The following is a 13,449-nucleotide window of genomic DNA, read 5'->3' on the forward strand; positions in this document are numbered from 1 at the left end:
CTTTTATTGTTTGGAATAGTTGGGGTTTGGTTTTGTGCGTAACTTGCTGACAACACGTATCTATGGGCTGACTAAACATGTAAAGGATGTTGATTGTGTAAGCTAGCAGTTATGAATGATATGGCTTGCCTCATAAATGATACAAACTGACTATAACATTCATAAAGGTGCAATTTAGGTTCGTGAATGTATAAAAGTTACACCTTATTTAGTTATGTTTAGATTACAGTAGTTAGGTACTTCTGAAATACGCTCCTGATGTACGCAATTGAAGTTTGGATTTGCACACTGAATCAGTTTCATGAACACAAAGTAAACTTTGTTCAGAAATAAGCCCCAGAGAGGAGATATTGAGAGGGTAGTTGCGTAGGTGACGTTACCAATATAACATAGTGGCAGATAGAACCGGAACCTTTCTGCCGTTGAATGAAATGCATAGTTGGTCATCACGTATTTGTTGACCACATTTAATTTGATTAATATTTCTATTCTAAAACCATGGCTAGGAATCATATAAAACTATGCTTTTAAATTGTGTTCATTGAATTCAAAACACACGATTTTTACTGAAAACCTTTAAAACTAACAGCTCATTGGAGTCATAAATTACAGCTATTTTCATTGCTAAAATAGCAAGTTTCTTTTGATAAATTTGTTCAAGCTATGAGTTAAGTGTTATGTTAAAGTAAAGTAATGAAGATAAATAAAGGAAATACCCCGCATATTAATAGAACAAATATGAAACAAAATACAAAACATATAATTCTTTCTTATAGTCATACACAGTTTTCATCCTGCAAAGTGCAACATAAACATGGACTTAGCTGTTTACTTAATAAGAAGCACAACTTTCTGTTGGACAAGCGTTTTAAAGAGAATATTGTTAAAGCTGTGGCCTTATGTTGAACAACACTGTTAATTTTACACAACAACACTGAACTTTCCGAAAGTTATAAAGACCTACAACTTGAGATTGTACACTATAAGTACAACATTTCACAATTGTCTCTAACTAAAATGAATTAATTGAAATGAATTACTCTTATATAACAGGCTTGTATGGTTTTTTATTCATTTCACAGCGAATTAAAAAGGTAATATTAAATCATTTGCCAAACAATTAAACAAATAAGCATTTAAAATATAAAGAAAATGTATGGTTTCAAATAACACAGTGTTCTATAGTCTATGTAACCTACAAGGACTCGCAAACTGCTACCCATACCAAGAGAGAATTTCTGAGAGACTGCCTGCGTTGTATTAAATAACCATGATGAAACCTAACTATGTGACGTTGCTTTGTATCCATAGTAACCAATTGGCTGTAGTGAGAATGAATGTGCCTTGTTTGTCATTAGATAAACCGACCTTCATAAACACCGACAATGTTGATACAATAAAGTACAATGGCCTTGTCGTGTCCTTGTGCAGCACAATGCTATTGACTCTGAGAGTGATGAATCAAAGTTTTCAATACACCGTCAAAGAAAAGAATAAACAAAGTTTTTAAGAAAAAATATGAACTTAGAAAACAAACCACTGTAGATATACCACTGTAGGTATGCTAATACCATGTTGAAACAAAAATCGTTTTTACATCTTAAATTATTGCAATCTGTTCACAATCATAAGGTAAATTGCTAGTAATTTTTACTATTTATTTAAAATTTAATAAAATATTTTGCGAATACTGATCTTTGAAATATGCACAACGAAAAGGCAAAGTCACGAAATAGTATATTTCATATCAAGAGTTGAAAATGGGAAATAACGGAAGAAACTGTATTTAACAGTAGTGTAGTGAAAAAATATTATTTACATGGCTGTTAATATTTTTGATAGCTATATTGATGTAAAAAATAAGTCGTATTTAAATAAATAAGATTGTAAGCATGTTCTTTAAGTGGCAGCTATGAATCTAATCGTTCCAATATGTTTGTATCAAAACAAAGTGTAAGTTACCTAACGTATGTGGGAATTCGTCTGGGATGTTAAGGCTATTTCCATTGTTACTATTTTGTTACACAAGACTCTGTATTTTCATTGTGGAACGCCGAACACATAAAGCCCTCTTAACATTTGTGTTTGTTTACAAAACAGTGACTCCGTCTTAATATCAATATTTACTTATTGTTGTTAACCTGAACAGCTGATTGTATTTATGTTGATATATTGTAATTAACATGGAACCTGGGGAGTTATTTATTTTCTCCAACACGGTGCCATTTGTAAACCTCTTACGTCGTACGAAAAATATATACAATCGTCGTTATTAACAAAACCTCTTTGGAAAGACAACACTTACAAGGGCTAGAATTATTTATGTATCTCTTAATTTCAACTTGTAAAATGTATCATAAATTAACTTTTGTATTGTATTTTTACAAACAGCAATTACCAAATACCGTACCTAAAATACTAAGGCACATTGTAAAACGTTCACTTAAATATTTATTTCAAATAATGTTTATCAAATAATACGGGTGATTTTTTATACCGTAATATCATATACACCAAGGATCAATATTTATTTATTTTGTAACATATGTCCCACAGCTTTTCGTGTATTTTAATAAATTCTTTATTTGATATAATTACCGTAAACTAAAGTATTATTTGAATAAGAGTAAGAGAATTTTAAAAATCCATTATTGAAAAATATTATTATAATACGTTTGCGATAAAAGTTTAAATGATTTTTTAGAAAGCTTGAACGAACATTTAAACTTTTCATGAATAGTTCTACTTTGATCCACCTCTTTGTGACTTTCTGTTGCATGGATGTGTAGCTTTCTATAGTTCTGGCAATTCTGGAATATTATTTTAGCTTCCAAGAATAGAAGCAGTGGGCCGTGACCCGACAGTGTGTGTACAAAGAAGGGATTTTACCATCCACCAACTCTGTTTACTGGAATCCTGTGTTTTAAAGCAAAATATTCCGTGATGGGCAAAAGTTCATTCTTACTAAATTAATATTTTTACATACTAAAGATGTGTTTACCCGGCGTATAATTTATTAAGAATCAACGCACTGGGTGGAAACAGTTATTTTCACCTTGTTCGATACTTTTATTCTACACATCTGAATATTCCTTTAAAGTTTTCACTTTACAGCTATCACTTTTACATTTATTATTAAATTTGCATCATTTTTACAATAATTAGGGTGTAAGACATATGTGATATTAATATTTTATAAGATTTTAGAAGCCAAGACGATCAAAGTAGCTTTACAGACACGTTTTATGTTCGTTAATTAATAAAATAATTATTGTCAGTGGTTACCCATGTTTTAAAAAACTAAATATTAATTTGCTAAGGTCTGGTGTCTAAGTCTAGCTATAAATCTCTTGTTATGCATTTTTCTTTCCAACAATGACGCTATTGACATTTTGAGATGCTCGTTACAATGACGTCAAGTGACCCTTCTTAGTAAGGGAGTGGCTGAAAAGACGCTATAATCAGTTCTAACGTGACATTGAGCTAAAATGCTTAATTTGACAATTTTATGTAACAGATAACTGAAAATAAGATGTCCTAATAAGTAGAATATTAGTTGCGAATGGCATTTTAACAATTGTAGTTTTTAAAGTAGGGACAATGTGGTAGCAGCTAAAAACTGAACCAAAAAGATATGGCAATGTTAAATAGCATACAAACAAAGGTTTGTGATTTAAATAACAAATAAAACCAAATTTTTAACCATACGAGGCTGATGCTGTCTGGCAATCACACGGTATACAGAAATTAGCATTTCCTATTTAGGAAAAAAGTTAAACATATTTCTAACTGTATTATGAAAATGTGAATACGCGTAGACTTCATGTCTTAACAGATTAACATATTGTATATAATACACTCTCATTGCAACATGAGGATATTAATCATTATAATTTACAAAGTATAAATAGTAGCCAAGTTTCAAATAGTTGTTACTCTTATTGAACTCAAAACGAAGCATTCGTGATTTATTTATTTCTATAAAGTAAAGTCCACAGTTACGGAAACTTCCTTCAAAACCCTTAATTACTGTTCACGATGAATAACCGCTAGGTCTTGATCTTTTTACGTTCCTCGCTACTTCGAACTTTAATTAGTTGATTTCAAAAGCCAATGGGTAATTATAATGCGTTCAACAGGTAAATTACTTTCAAAATATTATCGTCATCATGTCTTTATTTTGTTCAGATAAGACAAATGGAATAAAATTGAATAAAACATTTAGATTATTTAAATATTTAAGACTTTTGCAAGTAAATGATTTTTCCGTGGACTGTAAGGGGGACATTTATAGTTAAAATTGTTATAAGTCTATTTTATGGGAGAAAAAAATGACAAAATCAAAAGTAAAGCAGGTTATTAGGTAAAGTTTAAGTAATTAGGTAAAGAAATAAGTCAGTAAAGATGTAATTATATAAGTAAGTCAATAGAAAGAACAAAAGCAATTAGTGAATGGGTGAAGAAGCAAGTGAATAAATACTAATAGTAAAGGAAATAACTAATTCAATACGTTTTTACTACAAGATTTGTAAATGAATAACACTTTAAAAAATGTTCTTTATAGAGCTAGTTATAAAAGTATACGTGCTTTTAGCGAATTTCCCTATAGGGAAGTAGCTATTACCGTAGGTGGCACGGTAAGACCTAGACCCGGGACCGATTTACTTTTTCATTTTGATGTCCCCAGAGGCCAAAAACACTATTCGTTCAAATTTTTATATATGTATATATATATATATAGACTTATATATATATATATATATATATATATATATATATATATATATATATATATATACGTCCGTGAACGCGATAACTTGAGTAATTTTTGTCCAATTTTGATGAAATTTGGTTTAAAGGTGTAAAGCGGGATAAACTTGAATGAGTTTGCGAACCAGCACGATCGGACCATGGGAACGGGGCTTTACGGGGGGTTTTATGGGGTAAAAATTGGTTTTTCTCACTTTTGACCCTCAAAACACAAAATTTCCCAATTTCTCTTTAGACCTTTTTAAAGAGCTTAAAAAAACAAATAATTTAGTATATAAAAGTATTTTTGTTCGATTATTAGTAACAGAGAAAATTAAAAAAATTGTAAATTTAAAATTCCCATGTTATTCTTATGGAGAATATTGTCAAATGTTGTAGTTTGCTTGTTTATGAATATATTTTGATCAAACTTGGCAAATTTATTTATTTTGTACTAAGCTATCAATATTTTACTCAAAAATACACTTTATTAGTTTCCTTGTAGCAGCAAACCTAGGTACTCGTTAAACCTAATGTTATTAAAATATATTTAACTGAAAATCAATTCAGACAAATGGAAATTCGCTTAGTCGGCAGGTTTGCTGCGGCGGGGGTATTTTATAAATATACTAAAAAATAAATAACAACATATATCTAATTCTAAATTGTTACCCACTATCACAAGCTAAAAGCGTATCATATGTTTACAGTACCTGGTTATGTAGAACTATAACTATAAGTATTGATTCGCATTATTTAGTGTCAAGTTTGGTTGCAAGCAACAGACAATATATTTTCACGCATACCTTTGAAAGTTTGTGGCAAAAATAAGAAGGAAAACACCTGCTCTGATTTATATGTATTCCTGATGTATAACCCATTGGACGGTTAAGTAGGTGTATACACACTTTGGCCTAATCCTGTATAACTTTGAACGAATACTGTATTTTGTCTCTAGTGACATCAAAACGTAAAGTAAATCTGTCCCAGGTCTGGATCTTGTCATGCCACCCATCGTTATAAAATAAATGGTGCCAACTACAGAAATTGCTCCTTCATCAAATGCAAAACCCTAATAATGAAGGAAAATGCTGTGCCATTGTTCATATTAGTTGGCCCTAGTTAAGATTTTTTATCGAAGAACTTAACACGATACAGAGGAACTGCATTAACTCATTTGTTTGATTAGTAAGTTTAGTGTAGTGTCGTGTCATACAAGTGTTAATCTATGTTGTGTCATTGTCACAATGTTTACTTGATCTCGTTGCCCAGCGTGACCGCAGTAAAATTACACACATTTGCAAATGAGTTAACTCTCTGTCTTTTTTTATAACCTGTATATCATGTAAGGAGGTTGTATTCAATTTTGAGTCTTCTAAAAAGTTTACTTTGATAGGAAAATCTACGTATTCGATTCATCTCTGAATCTGTGTCAATAGGCTATTTGAATGTATGGAATTTATTCGGAGTCAGAACTATGCCTAGTTTCATTATACAATTTACTATTGTCTCCAGTAACTTAAAGATACGTCATTTGTGTTTATAATATCTGTCACCGTAATAGGAAAGATTCAATAAACGAAATAATGTTTGGCTGTAACCAATAGAAAACTCACTCTCAACGATCCTTAGGCAGGTTATTTTGTTTTATATTTTGTTTTGTTTTATATAAGATGATAAATTATTAAAAACCAGTAGGAAACATCTTACCATATTCAATAGGTTTTCACCATCGAAATGATTATTTAATGTCAACCAGTAAAAAAACGAAAATAAATGATGATGAATGATGAAAATCCAATATATTGTAACATCGCTTTTTTTGCAAAATTTGGATATTTTTCATTAGGGTGAAACTAATAGCTTTTGCATGAACAACGAATAGACAAAGAACCATTTTTAAGCTTGTTAGAGTATTAAAAGTTAAGTTATTTTGAAGTTTTATTGGTGAAAACCTCAAAATCGGTCATAGTAAACATAGACAGAGAAGCATTTTTAAGCTTTTGAACTTTTAGAGTATTAAAAGTTAAGTTATTTTGAAGTTTTATTGGCGAAAACCTCAAAATCGGCCATAGTGAGACAAGTGCAATTACTTAATATGTATATTTGGTTTTCATATTTTTACAGAAGTACCAAGAAATGTATAAATTATGTATTTGGTTACTCTGCTGGTTTTTCAGCAAACTGTCGGTGTTGAAGTTACCTGTGTGTAATACTTTTTCCGAATACGATAAGACCGCGAAAACAACCACATCACCGCAGAACATGTTTCAATTATGTGATTGGTCACTATCGGCTGATTGGTTCTGTTCAATCAACATAACACCCAGCAGAAGTTATATTCTGTTGGTAAGACTATCTTTGTTGGTGTGCTTGTGTTATTGCCAAAAGTATTAACTGTCATAAAAACCACTGGGTTTATTAACGTGTTTGGCCACTCTACTGATTGGTTCTGTTCAATACAACACAACCGATGTCATCTACTCTTTGACAGCGTACAATTGTTTTGACCGATGTCGTTGTACACACTTCGAGGCATGTTTAATTTACCTGTTTGGCCACTCTCCTGATTGCTTTTGTCGTATTAACCCATCACCTAGCAGAAGCCTTCTACCGTTGTTGATGCACAATTGTTATTGTTAAATGTCACATCTGACATGCAAACTACAAGTGATATTCTAATAATATGATTGGCCACTCTAACGATTGGTTCTACTTTGTAAACTAGATGTCAAAGGTTGTAATACTTTTTGGAAAACTTATGCTTATACAATATTTACGTTTTAATTGGTTTTATTATTCATGTAAAATGCATTCAATTTACATCCTAATATTATTGTGTAATGTTGCTTTATATTTAAATACAGACCACAATCACAGGTACTTTAACGTTATGTAATGTTGTAAATCAATAGATAAATAAAAATACCTTTATTTACAAGCGGTTTTCATTATAAATGTTTTTCAAGCTAGCTCAAGTCACTAAAACTAAACTAGTCTAATATATTTACATAAGAATAAAAAAAATTCTACAGAATAGTAAATCCCCTCGTAAATACCTTGTATATTGTATAATGTTTTAAGTGTGGTGAACAACTTATAATTCGCAATCTAATTACTTTAATTATACTGTACTTTAATAATAGTTTACGCAACGATTGCGTTAAGTGAGTCTTTACGACACGAGTAGAAAATTTAAGGCACGAGCCTTGGCGAGTGCCTTAAAAACTTCTACGAGTGTCGTAAAGACTATTAACGCGAGTTGCGTACACTACTTTACCTACGACAGTTTTTTAATTACTATCAATCTGGATTTAATTACTAACAATCACTACTGATAACTTTTTAGAGAGGTTATGTTTTCGTGTATTGTCATTGCCACTGAAAGTGATGCAACGACTTGTTGTATAATCAGCTGATTTCCTGTAATTACGTGTTTGTTAAACTTCGTTAAATATTACATTGCTAGCAGCATTCTTACCATAAATAATATTGTATCAGGTACAGTTCGGCAAATATTTCATTTATTTTTTTGGACTTCCACCAACTTAATTAAGAATACGCGAGTATCAACATGAACAAGTCGGATCAACAATTAAATTGGTCAACTGATCAGCTGATCAGCTGATTATGTGACGTTCGAAGCATTACAATTTTAATTCTTTTCTCTCAATACTTGAACCTCATTGGTCCGTTACCTGTGTGGATATGAGAAAACTATGCGGATATGAAATGGAACTATGCGGATATGAAAGTAAACAGCTGTAAAGTGAAACTTTTCAATTCTAAGAACTGGACTGAATGGCTACTTTAAAAAACGGTCGTAGGTAAAGAGATTTTTAATAACCTTAACCAGTGTATTATGCATTTTACTACCATAAAACATGATAATCTGAATCCACTATTAAAAACATTACAAAGTGGCAAAATATGGAATGTAGTTTGTCTAGGATACGAGGGTAGAATACCAAATGCACACACTAGGATGAAGTCTCCCCAGAAGACAACAATTTCACCTTACTCGGGGACGGTCGAATTATTTATCCCTGTCACCCTCGCTCTCTCTCAATCTTGCTTCCTTTCTTTATTTTATTACGTTTTGTCAAAATGGACTTCAAAATTGCACTACCAATACCACTCACGTTAATATACATATATATACTGACGTTTGTGTTTAAATATTTTGTTAAAAGTCATGTGACAAATATTGCAATACATTTTTCACCGAAGTTTTAATGATCCATCTACGAGCATGTTTAAGTTTTTTATAGTAAACTCTAACATTAAAATTTGTTACTTGCGATATTAAAATTATGTTAGTAAAGTTCATGTATACTACATCATAATACACGATTCTAAACGTATAAAGTGTAAAATTTTAGAAATCATTATAAGTGTAAACTGAATGTAAAAATTTGAAAAATGTTCCCTAACACAATATGCATTATATTTATTTTCATCACTAAACATATAGATATACATAAGAGCCTACGATTGGTTCAACCCCAAACATAAATCCTAAAAATTTTATTTAAAACCGTAGGTAATACGATTGAACGCAAATTGCAGACAAATTACAGTTATTTTGGCAGATTACAATTTCCCTTTAACTAGTAGTAAACATAATCATTGACTTGTAACTGAGATAAACTAAAGCGTTTCTGCCTTGTATAACAAAAATGTTCTGTTTTAAAATACAGTAACAGTACGTTTTGGAATCTGTTTGGTAAACAAGGTCCATCAATGTAATAGAACGTAGAATGATAAATCAATGTTTGACAGTTGGTAATGTATCTACAGAGTGTTGTTTGCGCAACTCTTCGTCTCAAATAGTCTATATTCTCCACAACACAGTTCCAAAATGTTACTAGATCCATTTATTTCAGAGAGCAAAACAGAATAACCTGGATAAGGTTTCTGAGCGACAGAAGCAATTGAAATTGTTTTGGTGTATAATATTGACAACTTTCAAGTTAAGTTTTGTAAAGTTGCTAAAATGGCTTGATTTTATTTGGGAACCAATCATCAATTGTTTATGGAATAGAAACTCTTTTAATTAGGAAACCTTAAATAAATAAATAAAGCGGTTGTGTACACGTTTCTAACTTACGTATTCAACATATAACTCTATTTTGCCATACAACAATTTTCGCCAAAAAATATATTATATAAGCAATCTCGTGTAAATTACACACGTCGTCAAAATATAACATTTAGTAATTATTTTATTCTATTGTTTCCTTGCAAACAAAGTAATTTTAAAAGCCTCTAAGCAGAATACAAAAGCGATGGAATCATTTCTTGGATGGACATCTATTTGGAAAGGTTTAGGGAACAGTGTAGGTCTATGCAACACGTTTGCTTTACAAAAGTTTAAGATGACAATCAAGCGCTGATAAAATTTATTGTAATTTCATTAGGCTCTAGTCACGGTATTTGTTCAGTAAAAAATATAAGATTTTAATTTTTCGTTATAAATAAACTGAAATATTACAGTACAGGTTGGTCATAAATTATTGGACACATTTTCCATATACCACCACCCCCCCACTTCTCATTCACTCTTTCTCTATCCCCTACACCATTCTCTCTCTCTCTATCCCTCATCTACACCCCCTCAATTCACACGAACGTCAACAAATACCACATCAATCACATGTATCTGAAAAATTTCAATTTCATTTCAATTATCAATTTCTAATGACCAAACAGCCCAGAAACATGGGAATTGTTTCATTGAGTAGCAAATTTAAAATAGTTGTATACAGTAACTGAAAAAAATTATAAAAATGCCAGTCATTATAAAAAGTGGTTATAATATGTGTGTGAAAATTAAAACCTAAACTTTTTAGTGTAAGTTACCTATGTTTTATTCATATGTCGTGTGTTGTTGCATACTATAGTCGGCTGGCCAACAATGGAATTTTGTACACCAGTTGTGTATTACATTTGGCGAATCAAACCTTAAACTGACGTAACAAAATAACTAGTGTGCAATAAAAAGCAAAGTCTTTGGTTTCACGAAAGCAAATATGTCATAACTGTTTTGAGAAGGCTTCGTTTAGAGTATGGCCGTAATTCTCCGTGTAAAAATTCTATAAAATGGTGATAACAGGCAGTTTGAACGATTGAGAAGTGTGCAACATATAGTCTAAAGGGTCCTCACCTTAGAAGAAACATAACTTACAATATTAGTTTCGGTGATTTTTACAGTTTTATTATTAACTACTTTTCATAATTGCTGACATTTTCATTATTAATTGTTTGCAGTCACTGTATAGAATTGTTTTAAACTTGCTATTTAATGAAACAATTCCCATGTTTCTACATTTCTTTGTTATTTATCTTTTTAATCTTAAAATGAGTACAATAATTTATGACCACCCTGTATTTGGTTAATTGTTTTGCAAAATAGTTTGTGTTCATTTTTAAACCAAGATATCTGAGCCTACCATTAAAACAGATGGGTAAATTAATATTTTTACATTTTCTTATTCTATGCATGTGTTAACCTTGTTTTACTCCCTTCTGCCTTCATTTCTCCTCACCCTCACTTCCCCCACCTCGCGGAATGTACTAATGAGCAGGGAACGTCTTACCACTTGCTTATACCTCCCTCTCTACTCTCCCTCGTAGTACAGAAAATATTTATAATAAAATAATCTGATTGTGATTAAAACTCGTGAAATTGTTTCTACATGACAATTCAGTTGATTGATTAAATGTTAATTGTGTTTCTGAAATAGTTTAACGAATATGAGGTAAACTATATTTCCATCATATTTTTATTTTAAATTTAAATATCGAAAGGCATATATTGATAACATTTTCCATTTTGAAAACAATGTTTGATCGGGTATTTTCCATCCACTACCAACAATTTCCTGTTGAATTTATATTCGATAAGACTAGCTTGAAACGAAAAGCATAGCTTTTGACAGGAAAGAGAGTTACATCGAATATCCTTTGATCTGACGATCCCTTAATATCAGCGATTATGAAGCAATATCCCTCGTAGTCCGGGAGTAAACAGTGCGTCAGTCTATATTGCAGCTTCGCGGGGCTAGGGTTTGTGTTTAGTGGAGGAGTTTTATAATGTTTCTTGAATACAAATATTATACAATAAAAAGCCTGGCACTCATCTCATTTGTATTGCGTCAAACAAATTCAGACAAAATAAGTGAATATGTCATCAGGAAAATAGATAATGCTTTACTATAGTTAACTCAATACATGGCGTCTTGGTGTTTGCTAACACTTGGCCACGAACCACCAGTGGTACCGGTAGCTAAATAACTGGTAAACCATTCCGTCACAGAAAATCTGTAATTAAAAGCACATCTCTAGTCGCCCAATTAATTTCGTATAAACAAAGATATTAATCAGTGGAGTTAACATACAGTAAGATCATACAGTTTATAACATACTTATTATAAAATCAGTAAACTAAATGTAATTTGCCACAATTAAATCCATAATTAAATGGAACATGCTATTTTTCTTGCATTTTAAATTCATAATATTCAATATAATTTTACAACAATTTGAAACTACACTCACAAAGAATTCACACACAATTCAACGATTGTATCACCCTTAAAAACATCGGATACAATATAAAACAAAATATATAATTAAATACACTATATTGTTTGTTCTTTTAATATGATTGTATGAATTAAAAAACATTGTCAAATATAGTCCGAATTAAAGGAGCGGTACTCTTTTAAAAGTCTATTCTCTAGGGCTCAACTGGGTTAATTTACAAATCCAATTAATATATATTTATGTACTCTTTTACTACACACTTAATCAGAAGTACAAAGTAACCCTTTTAAAAGTGTTTGAGCACCTTTAAATCACTATTGTTAACTGATATCAGATAAAGTTGTATCACGAAGAGTCTAAACTTTACAACCACCTTCCAAGAAACAGAAACAAATAGGTCTCTGCGGAAAAGAAAGCCTTTTATCTACCGGGAAGATTCTTCCGTTAAAAGCGTTCAATCAAAATATGACTCTACATTCCCGGAATAGCATAGTTTCTTCATCGTCAGTGAAAGGCAACTTTTCCAATTTAAATGCTACGCTTCATCTTCAAATTAAAACGTAATTCGGCTGTCCATATAACCTAAAATTCAACTTTCATAATTGTATAGTAATCCTTTTTTAACCAATTCATAAAATTCCTAGTGATTCAATAAAATAGCAAGAAACTAGTTGCTACACGCTTTTATTCTGTATCACAAGTTTTATAATCTTCCCACCTAGGATACTCTCCCACGCACATACCAGTGCCCAGGTCCAGAAATAATAAAAATATTAAAATAATAAAGAAATAATAAAATATTAAGGACCAGCTCACAGGATTGAAACATTTTCAAATCAAATCAAATCAATTTTTTTTACTAGGACCTAATTTTATTTACTAGGGCTTAACTCTTTTAAAGGCATATAACTTAGCGTTATAGCATATAACTTAGCGCTAACTTAGCAAGATAACTATCTTGGCTTTACTTATTGTTAAATATCCGATGAGTGTATATAAATACAAGTAGAAAATGTTTTTTTACAAGATGCTTGTGGGTAAATTCTAATATTGTAAAAAAAAATAATTTTTGTTTTGTTTTATTGAGTCTAAACATAAGGATAATATTTGCAAAATTCAATATTTTATGCAAACGTTCATCACGTTTAGATT

General features: G+C 31.0%; 1 protein-coding gene across 6 annotated transcripts in view; it reads right to left on the reverse strand.

Moving 5' to 3' along the window:
* The window catches only part of LOC129003059 (ankyrin repeat and death domain-containing protein 1A-like), a 215,283-nt gene that overhangs the window by 69,455 nt on the left and 132,379 nt on the right, over positions 1–13,449 (reverse strand). The gene's annotated exons all lie outside the window — the stretch shown is intronic.

Source organism: Macrosteles quadrilineatus, unplaced genomic scaffold (assembly GCF_028750875.1).
Source record: "Macrosteles quadrilineatus isolate MER2022 unplaced genomic scaffold, UCM_ALF_1.0 Scaffold_9__3_contigs__length_116548681, whole genome shotgun sequence".
Classification (NCBI taxonomy): domain Eukaryota; kingdom Metazoa; phylum Arthropoda; class Insecta; order Hemiptera; family Cicadellidae; genus Macrosteles; species Macrosteles quadrilineatus.